The sequence below is a fragment of the Ursus maritimus genome, unplaced genomic scaffold, assembly GCF_017311325.1.
Source record: "Ursus maritimus isolate PB19 unplaced genomic scaffold, ASM1731132v1 scaffold_16, whole genome shotgun sequence".
NCBI classification, from domain to species: domain Eukaryota; kingdom Metazoa; phylum Chordata; class Mammalia; order Carnivora; family Ursidae; genus Ursus; species Ursus maritimus.
In genome coordinates, this window is record NW_024424008.1 from 3161418 (window position 1) to 3176309 (window position 14892).

The 14892-nt window shown below is 39.9% G+C and overlaps 1 pseudogene; it reads left to right on the forward strand.

Annotated features, from left to right (window-relative positions):
• Positions 1–7997: 7997 nt before the first annotated feature.
• LOC121102944 lies at positions 7998–9187 on the forward strand (annotated as a pseudogene).
• Positions 9188–14892: the final 5705 nt, after the last annotated feature.

Below are 14892 nucleotides of genomic sequence, written 5' to 3' on the forward strand. Positions count from 1 at the left end.
AGGTTGTCGCATTGCTGCTATCCTTTGAAACAAAGTTTATGCATACCTGTAATTATTTCCAATATGTAAAGTCCTAAAAATAGCATTATTCAGAAAAAAAAGGCAAGTCCATTTGTAACTTTATAATACTTTTGATTGCCTCCTCCAGAGAGATTTTATAAATGTTTCATGCCTACTTTTTCGTATCTGTTCTCCCCCTTCTCAAAAATACAGTTGGAGATTTCAGTCTATTTCAGCTTTGCTAATGTAATGCGAGAAGAAACAACAGCTACATTTTATTTTCTATTTCTCTAATGAGGATGAATGTTCTTTACAAAGTTTTTGGCATTTGCTTTTCTTACTGTGATATTGCCCAACATCCTGTTTGCATCATTTCCATTGGTATTATTTTACTATTTTTAAAAGCTCTTTGAAGTCCAGAGTTCTATTTGTTGTTTATATATTTTGACAGTGATCTGATCTTGTGTTTGATTTGTAAAATTCTTGAGGATTAGTGATGTTGAGCATCTTTTTATGTGTCTGCGTGAGAAATGTCTGTTCATGTCTTCTGACCATTTTTATTGGATTATTTGGGTTTTACAGTGTTGGGTTGTATAAATTCTTTTTTTTTTTTTTTTAAAGATTTTATTTATTTATTCGACAGAGATGAGAGACAGCCAGCGAGAGAGGGAACACAAGCAGGGGGAGTGGGGAGAGGAAAAGCAGGCTCATAGAGGAGGAGCCTGATGTGGGCTAGCCGATCCCTTAACGCCGGGATCACGCCACAGCCGAAGGCAGAGGTAACGTCCGCTGTGCACCCAAGGCGCCCCGGGTTGTATAAATTCTGGCTATATTTGATACTTATCCTTTACTGGATATGTTATTCGAAATATCTTTCTCCCATTCAGTAGGTTGTCTTTTAGTTTTGTTGATTGCGTTTCCTTTGCCGTGGGAGACTTGTATTTTGAAGTAGTCCCAATAGTTTATTTTTTGCTTTTGTTTCCCTTTGCCCCAGGAGACATAGTCTAGAAAGATGTTGCTATGGCCAATGCAAGAGAAATTCTGCCCTGTGCACTCTCTCTTCTAGGATTTTTATGGTTTCAGGTCTCACACGTAGGTCCTTAACCTATTTTGAGTTTATTTTTGCATGGGGTGTAAGGAGTGGTTTTGTTTCATTCTTTTGCATGTAGCTGGCTACCAGTTTTCCCAACACCATTTTTGCACAAAGCATGATCTGTTTCCCATTGCATATGTTTGCCTCCTTTGTCAAAGATTAATCCACCATATAATGATGGGGTTTATTTCCGGGCTCTCTGTTCTAACCTATACGTGTATACATCTATTGCTGTGCCTATACTATATTGCTTTGATTTCTACAGTTTTGCAGTATATCTTAGAAATCTGGGACTGTGGTAAACCTATGGTTTCTCTTCTTTTCTCAGGATTAGCTTGGCTAGTCAGGTTCTTTTTGGTTGTTGGTTCCATACATATTTTAGAATTATTTGAATTAGATTGTGAAAATGTTGATGTTTTGATAAGGATTGTGTTAAATCTGTAGATTGCTTGGGGCAGTATGGATATTCTAACAATATTTGTTTTCCAATCCATGAGCATGGAATATTTTTCCATTGTGTGTCATCTTTAATTTCTTTCATCAGTGTTTTATAGTTTTTCAGAGTAGAGGTCTTTCACGTCCAGTTCATTCCTAGCTATCTTTGTTCTCTTTGGTGTAGTTATAAAGGGGATTGTTTCTTAATCTCCCCTTTCTGCTGCTTCAATTATTAGTGTGTAGAAATGTCTTCAGGAAGTATCTTCTATGTGTGCTTCATATGCCCTGCTGTTGAGTCCTGGCCATTTTTTCCTTCAGTCCAGTAGTCTGCAGAGGCTCTCTTGCCCTTTGTGTACAGTTCCATGGTCCCCAGATGAGTGGGTCACATTTTGATAAGGGTGCACTGGTCTGCATGTGAATCGAGGCCTGCTGCTGCTTCCAGTACTGAGGTCCTACAAACTGTGTGGGTCAGAAGATGAGGTGTTGGTGGGGTTTGTGATGGTCTTCATGCGGGAGCTATATCCTGAAGCTGGGACGAAGGCAAGTGTGACTGGGAAGGATGGAACTGCCAAATGTGTGGGTGGGCAGGGGGCTTGGTGTGGAGCAAGTTAGGTAGTGAGTGGCAGCACTGTGCTGGTTCCCAAAAGGGCCCAATTGTTTATGTTGGGATAAGAGGGAAATGGTAGCCTGACAGCCCTTTGTTCCTCGAGAGTCTCCCTGTGATCACTGCCTATCTGTGGCATACTCCGAGATGAGCAAATTATCTCTCCTGTCTGCCCCCAGTGTTTTCGAAACTCGTGCTTCCATGTATCTTCCTGGCTGTTTGCTGTTTCTTCCTAGCTGTTTGTTGTACTGTCTCTTTAAGGGGAACTTTGCTCCAACACCCTCTCTGGGCTCTGCTAGAACCAAGTCTCTGATTTTATAGATTCAGTCTTTAAGTCCACTGGTTGTAATAGAACTCACAAGGTTTGGTCCCTCTCACTTCAAAGCCAAGCGTTATGGGGTTTCATCTTCCCTGTGCAGGCTCCCTGTATGATAGTCTATATTTGCACCACTGGCTACCCTCCCGCTGCGTACTGCCACAGTCCATTTCCCCTCCCAAAGCATGACTTTACCCTTCCTACCTCATTCATTGTGGGCTCTTTTTCTACATTTAGGATTGTGGGATTTGTTCTGCTGGTCGTCAGGAGCCATTTTCTGGGTTATCTACTGATGTAACTGTTACCTAGTTGTATTCATGGGGATAAGACAAGCTTAGGTTCCTTTCACCATCTTCCCAGGGTCTCAATCTCTTCCTCTTTTAATTAGAATATATTATCCATTTTACTTTTTAATGTAATTCTGAATACAATTGGGATTAAGTCTACCATCTTATTATTGCTTCTATTTTTCTCATGTATTCCTTTTCTTTTCATCTTATTGGCCTTATGTTTTGAGTATTTTTTATTCCATTTTATATAGTCTGTTTGATTTTTTGCTATGCCTATGGTTTTTTATATATTGAAGGAGTTTACAGTATTCATCCCAGTTTTATTCCTTAGACCTGTCCTCTGAGAAGTAGCAACTCATTGCCAGGAGTTTTCAGTGAAGCTCCTCAATTCTGGATGGCTAGAATTCCAAAATCTTGCTGCTTTACCTGACTTCCCTAATAATTGCCTTCTGGGAGGCTTGCCCAGCCTATACTATGCCTGCCTTGCTTAATATTCAGCCCAAACTTGTTCAGATTCCTAGAAACCCCTTTCCTGTACAGCCACTTCCTTTCTGATGCTCTCTTCACCTGTTCCAAATGCTTGGCACCATCAGTTATTGGATCTCTGTTTCTCACCTCAGTGAGGCCATCATGAATCTGCTCAGGCTCCAGATCCTCATGGACCATGGTCTGGTAGCTTGCATTAAGCTAGTGGGACCATGGAACTGACCTTTGCTTATTTCCTTGCTGTGCAAGATTGCTACTGAACTGGCTATTGTCCAATGTCTGAATATAGGTATTCCATACTTCCATTTCATATTTGCTTCTAGCAAGATAGCTGGTCCTATAGCAGTTACTTTATTAAGACTGAAAGCAGGGCACCTGGGTGGCTCAGTGGGCTAAACCTCTGTCTTCAGCTCAGGTCATGATCTCAGGGTCCTGGGATTGAATCCCACATTGGGCTTTCTGCTCAGCTGGGAACCTGCTTCTACTTCTCTGTGCTTTTTCTCTCTCTCAAAAATAAATAATAATAACGTCTTTAAAAGAAAAAGAGAAAGCAGATGCAATAACGTGACTTTAGTTTAAAGCATCCTCAGCTAAGTGCTGTTTAGGCCTTTTCCATGTTTATATTTTTCCTATATTGGCAATAGCGATGACCTATGAAAAACAACATTAAGGAACAAGATCATTAAAAAGGAAAAAAATAACCCCTATAATTCCAATACCCAGAGTCAATCACTCCCAGCATTTTGAGATATTTTCTTTCAGTGCTTTCTGTGTGCTTTGAAAACCTATATTAACATTGGTCCCTAGGGGCGCCTGGGTGGCACAGCGTTGCGTCTCGCCTCCAGCCAGGGCGTGATCCCGGCAGTTTGGGATCGAGCCCACATCAGGCTCTCCCGCTTGAGCCTCAGCTTCTCCCTCTCCCACTCCCCTGCTGTGTTCCCTCTCTCACTGGCTGTCTCTATCTCTGCTCGAATAAATAAACAAAATTAAAAAAAAAAAAAACATTGGTCCCTAAGCATACCACTTTGTGGTAAGTACCAGTGGAAGATGATCTGTCATTATTATTATTAAGGATATTAATCATTATCTGTAGGATATAGAGGAAACAGAGATGCTCAGGTAACAGCTAGAAAATAAAATAAGGGGAAAAAAGTGACCAACGTTACATTACTGACAGTGCTGAGAACAGTTTTACTGTGCAATTTTAAGTAATTGTGGGAGAGAAGTAGTTCTTGAGTAATCTGTAGCACGATGTTGTACAGTATATCCTAGGGCTACTCTGTTTTACAAAACTCAAACTTAGTATCCTTTGTCTAATACTTAATTTGACTAATGATTGCCTCCTTCCACAAGCCCCTGGCAATGACTATAGCACCTCTCTGCTTCTATGAGTTTGACCTATTTTACATTAAGTGATATCATGTAGTATTTGTCCTTTGTGAGCATGTTGTGTGTGTGTGTGTATTTGTTCTTCTGTATCTGGCTTACTTCACTTAGCATGATGTCCTTCAGATTCATCCAAGTGTTGTCACATATGGCATGATTCTTCCTTTTTAAGGTGAATAATATTCTATTGTGTGTATATTCAAGATTTTCTTTATGCATTTGTTAATGGACATTTAAATGCGCTACTATGTCTTGACTCTTAAGTGAATAATGCTGCAAATGAACATGGGAGTTCAGATGTTTTTTCAAGATCTTGATTTCGATTCCCTTTGGATATATACCCAGAAGTGAGATTGTTGATCTATGATAATTCTATTCTTAATTTTTGAGGAATACCTCAAACTGTTTTCCATAGTAGCTGCCCCAATTTACATTCCTACCAACAATGTACAAGGTTTTCCTTTTCTCCACATCCTTGTCAACACTAGTTACCTTCAGTGGTTTGTATTTTTAACTTTTTCTAGTAACCACCCTAACAGGGGTAATGTAATATTTCAGTGTTTTGATTGACACTTGCATGATGATTAGTGATCCGACGTGCAGCTTTTCATGTACCTCTTGGCCATTTGAATGTCTTCTCTGGAGACATGTTTATTTGGTTTTCACGGTCCATTTAAAAATTGGAGTATTGGGGCGCTTGGGTGGCTGAGCTCGTTCAGCGCCTCCGCCTTCGGCTCAGGGTATGATCCCAAGGTCCTGGGGTCGAAGCACCACATGGGGCTCCCCTCCACGGAGCCTGCTTCTTCCTCTCTCACTCCCCTGACTTGTGTTCCCTCTCTCACTGGCTGTCTCTCTTCTTTCAAATAAATAAATAAAATCTTTTTTAAAAATTGGATTATTTTGCTTTTTTTTTTTGGCCTGGTCAGTTGTATGCAGGTTCTATATATTTCAGATATTAACACTTTATGAGATATATGGTTTGCAAATATTTTCTCCTATTTCATGGGATGCCTTTTCCTTTAGTTGATTGTTTCCTTTGCTGTGCAGAAACTTTTCTTAGGTATTTGTTTGTTTGTTTTATCTCACTTGTCTTTTCATTGCTTGTGCTTTAGGTGTCAAATCAAAATCATTGCCAAGTCTAATCTCCCAAAGTTTTCCCTTTGTTTTTTTCATCAAGTTTTATAGTTTCAGGTCTTCTGTGAGACCCATTCTTGGGTTGATTTTTGTATATGATGTAAGGTAAAGGGTCAATTTCTTTTCTTTTTTTTTTTTTCTTTTTTTTGCATGTGCATATCCAGTTTCCCAACACTATTTATTGGTGAGACAGTCATTTCCTCACTGTGTGTTCTTGGCACCCTTGTCAAAGATCAGTTGACTGTGGCATATGTGTGGGTTTGCTTCTAGGTTCTGTATTATATTCCATTTTGTCTGTATGTCTGTTTTTAACCATTGTTATATAACATGATACACGCAAATTTCCTTGTGAATATTTTTCTTCCAATTTGGAGTATTTATTTAGAATAGATTTATTTATTTGGAATAGATTCCTAGATTGGATTTGAATTGGGACAATGAAGGCGGTATTATATGATAGGCCTAGGGGATTCCTTTCCTTGGAGTTCTCCACGAAGAAATGAGAAATATGAAAACCAAGACACTGCTTTTTATTAATTGCACGTCCCTAATGTCACTCAAGTTCAGAACTCTGATAAGCCTAGGTTGGGGTACTTGGTCTAATGTAAAGTCTTTCAAAATCTTCAGTCTCCCTTACAGCTTAAGTTTGACTTCGCAATTTATCGAGTCCAATTCCATGAAGAAGTGCAGGAAATGGAACATGCATGACCCTTTAAACACAATAACCCCAACCAGTAGTAAATATGGACCAAGCAACATCCTAGAATGTCATCAAATCAGATTCTTCCTCACGAGAAGAAAAGGACTAGTAATAAAGGGAATTTCTCCTTCCCCCATATTATTGAGCCCTGGGGTCAAAATTTAAATTTTAAAATATATGACAAAATTATTTTCCAGAAAGATTGGACTAATTTTCCTAACACCTGCACATTGTACAAAAATGTCTTTTTTCCCTATTTCCTCATTTTATGGTTAAAATTCTGCCATTTTAAAATTGTATAATTTGGGGAAGGTAGCTGAACTTTTCTGTGCCTCAGTTTTCATCTGCAAAGTAAGATGAATAATGTCCTACATATAATGTTATTGGGACACTGTAATTATGTAAACCCCTTCATGCCTGTCATGAGTTAAATTTTCAATAAAATACTAGTTACTAGGGCACCCATGGCTCAGTTCTAGTTGTGTTTGCCTTCAGCTCAGGTCATGATCCCAGCTTCCCCTCTCCTTCTCCTCCCTGCTGGTGCTCTCTTAGCTCACTCTGTCTCTCAAAAAAAATAAAAGTCTTTTTAAAAAATACTAAGTTTACTATTTGTGATGTGCTTGTTTCGTTAAAATATTAGCTAATAGCGCCAGGTGAAAAAATGAAAAAACTTCTCAGTTGTGTTGTACTCATGCTAGTTATAATAATATCGAATATTTTTCTTATACTGAAATCTGTTTGCGTTTTCTTCTTTGTAAAGTATTCCTTGGCTCATTATTGCTTCGCCTCAACCATTTTCATGAGTGTTTTATATTTAATCTTAATGAATAAAGGTATTAACTATTGTCTGATGTCTCCTTCCAAATATTTTCCTCAGTTTGTAGTTTAACTTTAATTTTATTCATGATATTACTATCTCAAGAAGTCTTTCGGATTTATGTTGTACATTCTATGTTTTCCTTCATGGTTTTTTAGACAGATTTATAGTCGGTCTTATCCTATCCAGATATCACAAGAATTTTAACTTATTCTTCCTGTCTTTTGTTGTTTTACTTTCAGTATTTTACTCTTTAATCCAAATAGAATAATATTGAGTGTATTCAATGATAAGGCTTTATTTTTTAACGATTTTATTTAGTCATTTGTCAGAGAGAAAGAGAGAGCACAAGCAGGGGAGCAGCAGGCAGAGAGGGAGGCAAGTTCCCTGCCCAGCAAGGAGACCAATGCAGGATTCCATCCCTGGACCCTGGATCATGAACATGAGCCAGAGGCAGATGCTACCCTGGTATCCCAAGGCCTCTTTTAAAGCAAGAATAATTTATTGTTTTTTAAGAGGTCAAATTAAGTTTGATGCCTGAAAGCTGTTTCACATTTTTCAAGAATATATTATAATTAAATATGCAGTATTTTGAATAGTTATTGGTGCAATTTTATACATGGTAAGTGCTTAAAAATATGCATACTATTTTGTAACAATATGTGTACAGGCATTTAGTAAAATCCACGTGAAGTCCAATATCCTCATATCAGAACTAGCCAAGAAGGCTTTAACAATGTCACACTCCATAAGTAAGTGGCCTGGGAAGAGGAGATTTGGGAAACAATGAAGTGGATTTACATTAGAAAAAACTAATAAGAATTAAAAATATTCTATTTAGCATTATTTTAAGTACATGAATAACAACAAGCTAGAAATATCCGATTTGGTTTTTAAATGAGCTAGAATGATACTCTTCTCAAGACTTGATGTCAAACCCCAAAGTCTGTCCTTTCTATTTGTGCAGACAGATAAAGAGCCATAAACTCAATGGGAGAGAAAACCAAACCTTGTGGCTGGAGTTTCTTTCCTTGGCCTTTCCCAGGACTCTAGACCCAGATCCTGCTATTTATTCTTTTTCTCATCGTTTATCTTTGACGTGCTTGAAACCTGCTCATCATCATTCTCATCTTCATGGATTCTCGACTTCACACTCCCATGTACTTTTCTTAGAAACCTGTCTTTCGCAGATCTCTGCTTCTCCACTAGCATTGTCCCTCAAGTGTTGGTCCACTTCCTCGTAAAGAGGAAAACTATTTCTTTTTTTGGGTGTATGGCACAGACAGCTGTCTTCCTTTGGTTGGGTGTACAGAGTGTGCACTGCTGGTGGTGATGTCCCATGACCGTACGCTTGCTGTCTGCAAGCCCCTGCACTACTCCACCATCATGACCCCAAGGTGTGTCTCCAGTTGGCTATAGGATCCTGAGCCAGCGGGCAGTAGCTGCTCGGATACCACCATTACGCTCCAACTACCCTATCAAGGACAGAACATTATCAATCACTACTTTTGTGAACCTCCTGCCCTCGTGAAGCTGGCTTCAGCAGACACTTACAGCAACGAAATGACCATCTTTGCAATGGGCGTGGTCATGCTCTTAACTCCTGTCTGCCTGATCCTTGTCTCCTACTGGAATATTATCACTGTGCTCCAGATGCAGTCTGGGGAGGAGGCTCAAGGCTTTCTCTACCTGTGGCTCCCATCTGATTGTTGTTGTCCTCTTCTATGGCTCAGGAATATTCGCGCACATGCAGCCAAACTCCAAGACCACAAGAAAGGGGAATAAAACGATATCTGTGTTCTATACAGTGGTGACTCCAATGTTGAACCCCATAATTTATAGCCTGAGAAACAAGGATGCAAAGGGGCTCTCAGAAAACTAGCTGGCAGGAAGTCCTTTCTCAGAGGCAATGATCTCTGGGTCTGACGTTTAGTTTAGTTCAGTTTCGTTTTTGGAGAGAGAAGAGAGGTAGAGAGTGTGTGCACACGCGAGGAGGCCAGAGGGAGAGAGAGAATCTTCAGCAGCCTCCTGACGAGTGCAGAGCTGACTCAGGGCTCCGTTTCATGACCCTGAGATCATGGCTTAGCTGAAATGGTCAGATGCTTAACTGACCGAGGTACCAAGCACCCCTCTGGGTCTGACCTTAGAACTATGGTAACATTCTTGAAAAGAGGTACAGTACTTTGGTGGACAGTTATGAATTAGTTCAGGAGCCAAAAGTGAAGGACAATGTGCTAAAATCTATGAGCTCCAATAAGGCAGAACACAGAGGAGAGATGTAAGGATAAATAGGTTTTCGCATCAGGCACTATTTTTGGAGTTTGTGGTTAATTCAGTTAACGTGGATATGTTTTAAGCATGATCACAATTGAATCTAAGAGGTTGAAACTGGATTATTTTGAAATAATATCTAATGAGTTGTATACATGATTCTGACACCAAAGGCATTTCAGGTTTAGATGTCCTAGTCATACAAACCTAGGAATAGGCTCTGACAGAAACAATCAATAAATCTGGAAGAGTCTTTAATACTGGGATCATTCATGGCTCAGAGCATTTCCACTGTAAAATGGCACCAAAAGCAAAATACTTACAAGTTCGTAACGTTCTCTCCTGGAGGCCTCAAAAACTGAGTTTTTATCTTACCCCAAATTTCACAGAAACATAGACTATCAGAATAGAAAGGGAAATTACAGTCATTTAACACGAACACAGGTCTGAGGCGTAAACCACTCTACAGTATTTCCATTGAGTAATTATCTAGATTGGCCTAAACAAGTATAGTTCTCACTCTCTCTGGATCATTCCCTTTCATTTTTACAGTTGATTCTTGAACAACATGTGCCAGCTCCCACATATTGGAAAATCCTCACACAACCACTGACTCCTCCAAAATTTAAGTTCTAATAGCCTACTGTTGATCAAGCCTTCCAATTACAAAGTATCTTCATTGACACATATTTTATAAGCTATATGTATTATATACTGTATTCTTAAAATAAAGAACCTAGAGAAAAGAAAATGGTCTTAAGATTGTAAGAAAATACATTCATACTACTGTAATGTATCCAAAAACATCCACATTTAAGTGGAATGCAGTCCAAACCTGCATTGTTCCAGGGTCAACTATAGATAGTTTTTTGCTGTTACTGAGACCTTCCTTTCGGTAAGTCAGAATCAATTTTCCTATATCTTGAATGAATTCTCTAGTTTTGGTCCTAGAACAATTTTCAGTATCCTGTACCACAACCCACCGACGTCAGTTTCTGTATTGGCCCAAATTCAATTCTCACAGCTAACCACCCACTTGTTTTCTGGGGTGCTTTGGCACCCTGTATTCATTCTGGTCATCCTCCTTGATTGAGCCCACTTTACCCAATGAATACCTCTTCCAAAACCAAAAGAGAAATTAGGATTTTAAAATTGAGCTTAATCACTCTGCGGCTGACCCTCCATAGGCTTAGATGCCGTGTAAGCACATCTCACTGTGGCTCAGCCTCCGGAACGGTCGATTCTGGGGTCTACTTTAGGTTTCATAAACCCTTAGTCCAAACAATCTGGCTGAGCACTTGCCTGTTTTACCCATATTTCTACCAGTCACATGTTTAGAGGGGATTCCATGACAACCATTCTACAGTTGCCATGGATATGATTCCAGGAACAAGAGACCTCAGTAGTCAGGAACTACGGATTCTGCAGTAGAAGATCTCCCTGACGTAATCTAGTAGCTAATTTTCTACTTCTTCCATTCATGCTTCCATGCATTCATTTTAAAGATTTATTGAGCCTTACTTCATTTTATCTTATCTGACTCTAGTTAGCCAGTATACCAGAGCAATGCCTGACACAGAATGTGTTTCAATCAACATTTTTGCATTTTGTACTATCCTTTTAGAATTACTGGATCTGCACCACAATAGACAATCTGTAATCTGGGGTGTGTGAGGATCAGAGAACAATCTCATACAAACAGCACGTGCTAGTTGAAGTAATATAGACAAGGATAAAACAGTAATAGGTGGGGCGCGGGGTAGCACAGCAGTTAAGCGCCTGCCTTCAGCTCAGGCGTGATCCCGGTGTTCTGGGATTGAGCCCACATCAGGCTCCTCCGCTGGGAGCCTGCTTCTTCCTCTCCCACTCCCCCTGCTTGTGTTCCTCTCTCGCTGGCTGCCTTGTTGAATAAATAAATAAAATCTTAAAAAAAAAAAAACCAGTAATTAGTGAAGCTATGAAGTGGCTGCCCTTGACTATCTAAATGAGATCGATTTCAATAACAGAAAGAAAGTAAGGAAATGTAAATGAACAATTTACATTTAGAGAAGTCTCCACATGAGGAAGAAGGAATTAAAGAACTATGGGAGAAAATGGGGTTGTGAGCTTTTCTTCTTTCTTTTTCTTTTTTTCCTTTCCTTCCTTTCCTTTCCTTTCCTTTCCTTTCCTTTCCTTTCCTTTCCTTCCCTTTCTTCAAGATTCCTAAGTCACTTCTCCTCTCTTTTCCTTGGAAGACTTTCACCCCCTGAATCACTGTCGTACTTTTCCCAACTCCTACTCTCTTGTTATAGATCTTAGGTATTCTAATTTTCACATAAAATGAAATATTCAACTTCTCTGCCTTCTCAGAATTCTCGATCTCCGTCCTCAGTGACTCTCAGCCATCCGCACCATGGTCATTTCTTCAGTAATCCCATTACCAATAGTTGCCATCCCCACTCCAAATTCTGAAACCACTGAATCCTAAAGCAAAATAAAATGGTTACTGTTTTAAGGCACTAAATGAATAAATAACTGAACAAATAATGGAAAAGCTGAGAGAATTATGCTCCCATTCATTTCCAACAAAATAGACACTGATGGGACTTTTTCACACTAACAAAAGCTGCTATCTCTTTCTGAAAACAAACGAAACAAAACGAAACCCCCCAAACATGTCTTCTCTCTCCTGCTATGGAGGGGAGAAGGAATAAAGGGCCAGAGAAACCTTTAAAGAAAAAATTTCATGCACACACCCAAAAATAATAATGAAGATAATGTATAGATTAGGGTTCTTAGTTGCAAGTAACAGAGGCCGACTAGTGTGATTTAAGCTAAAAGGAAAAAATATTTTGAAATAATGGTACTTCTGGTCCTGCAGCCAGCACCACAGGCCAAAATCTATAGAATGGGTGTGATGAGACCATTACTGCTCATTCAGCACTAGATGGCGCACTTTTACCCAACACGTTCAGCCCAGGCCCTGGTGCTGAGCTGTTGATTCACTGAGGCTGGAACTTGGGATGTTGGTGCTTCTTCTGCCACTTAAAAAAAAAAAAGAAAGAAATCTGTGTGACAAACACCACATCAGTCAGGTGATCAAGGTTAACACAATAGGGGCTCCTGGGTGGCTCAGGCCATGAAGTGTCTGCCTTTGGCTCAGGTCATGATCTTGGGATCCTGGGATCAAATCCTGTGTCAGGCACCCAGCAGGGGTCCGCTTCTCCCTCTGCCGCCCTGTCCCCTAGACCTCGTGGTCTCTTGTTCTTTCTCTCTCTAATACATAAAATCTTATAAAAGAAAGAAAATCGAAATAACTTATGATTTTAGTTAATAATGTGTCAGTGGGGTGCCTGCGTGGTCAGTTGCTTGGGGATCAACTCTTCAGTTCAGGAAATGGTTTCAGGGTCTCAGGGTCATGGGATTGAGCCCCACATGAGGCTTTGCACTCAGTATGGAGTCTGCTTGGGATGTCTCTCTCCCTTCCACTCTGCCCCTCCCCCTGCTCTCTCTGTCTCTAAAATTAATAAAAACTTAAAAGAAAATATTGGGGTATCAGTGTTGATTTTGTTAATTGCAACAAATACCATAATTTTAATGTAAGATGCAGTAATAGGAGAAAGTGGGTATATGAGGACTCAGGTAGGTACTTCTCAGTTTTTCTGTAAGTCTAAAACAGATCTACAAAATAAAGTCTGTTTTTTAAAAAGGAACGGTTTGCTATGCTTGCTTTTTCAAGTCACTAGCCATTCAGAGTCTACACTGGCAGTATCTAATCCATCGAGTCCAAGTTACATGCTATACCCTAGCTGCGGTGAAGACAAAGAATGTGAATTTCAAGTGGATTCAGATTGGATGGAGGGAGACAGGCTCTAACTAGCCCAAGACTCCCAGATGACTATAAACATGGAAAGGGTACTCAAATGATCAGAAGCCAAAAATTGACACATGTCCCCTACCCGTGGCCTATGAAACCAAATCACCCCACTAATGTCTTGACAGATTCCAGACTGGCCATGTGACTCATAATCTACATAACACAATATTCTGAGGATGTGTAGAACACAGAATGTTGGGTGAAGAGATGCAGTAGCATAGCACGGCGAATGCTTCTGTTGGGCATTAAGATTGTCCTCATCTGACTGTGCTACTGATGCATCCCCTCCTGCTAGTACAATATCTGCCACATATTAGGTCATCAGTAAAAATTTGCTGAATGAATATGTGGTCTAGGAAACGTATTGGCTCAAATCCGTTTTCTCTGTATTTTCTTAAATACAGATAGGTTTTAATTCAGAACATGTGGATGTCATGGTACTACAAGGAAATGGAGTTTGTAGCAAACAATTGGATGCATCTCAAGGATCGAGTCCCCCATAGCGTCAGAGTCCTTTACCTTTCAATGAAAGTCATATGTTGAGAGAAATTTTATTGCACTAAAAAATATCTGGACCTTTAGTGAAGTGACTGCAACCTGAAAATTACCCTGAGCATAGTCAGTGCTTCAGTGACCTTTGAAGGCACATGGTCAGAAACCTCATATGTATAAGGTATGAGAGAAAGGCTGGTCATTCTCCTTCCTACTTTGTGCCTTTTCCATTTCCCTGCTCTTTAATTGGCTGTGGAACATGTTTGAGTCTACGTGCTGGCAATACTTACAAGTTACAATTTTGATTTTGCCTCGCTACTTTACTATGACTTTGATAAAGGTCAACCTCATCACAAACAATTCATAGCACGCACCATACCCCCAATCTTGGAAAATATCATCCATAATTCTGCAATAACTTACTAATGGCCCCCTGAATATTGAAGCATTGAGGGAACAGCAGCGGTACAAGTAAGAAGTGGACTGAGCTTGGAGTTCAGCTTTGTGAGATTTTAGTTTCAAAATACTGAGGGATGGTAATGACTACGTCATAGTTGTGGTGATGGGTGAGATGATATTTACAATTTACTTGAGACAGTGGTGAGCACAGAGGAGGTTAGCAAAAAATCTTCTACTTCCCCTTTTCTTTTACCTTGTTCAACTCACCATCTAGATTTAAAGCTCTCTCTGTGGGAGGCTCTCCCTGACATCCTAGTTTGAGGTCTTCCTCTGGGGCTCAATCCTAGACCCTCTCCTCTTAGCGTTTTCGGTTTCTCTCTCTCTCTCTCTCTTTCTGCAGTGTCATCCTCACCCATAGCCTCCACTCTCACCTACCCACAACTGACACGAATTTCACACCTCTGGCCTGAGACACCTCGAAGCTCCAGACCGCTCTATCCATATGTCTTTCTGATAATGCTTCTTGGACGCCACAAAGTATCTCATGGTCAACAAGCGAAAACTGAACTCATGGACTTCCGAGAGACTTTTTACTTGGATACGAAACAGAAGG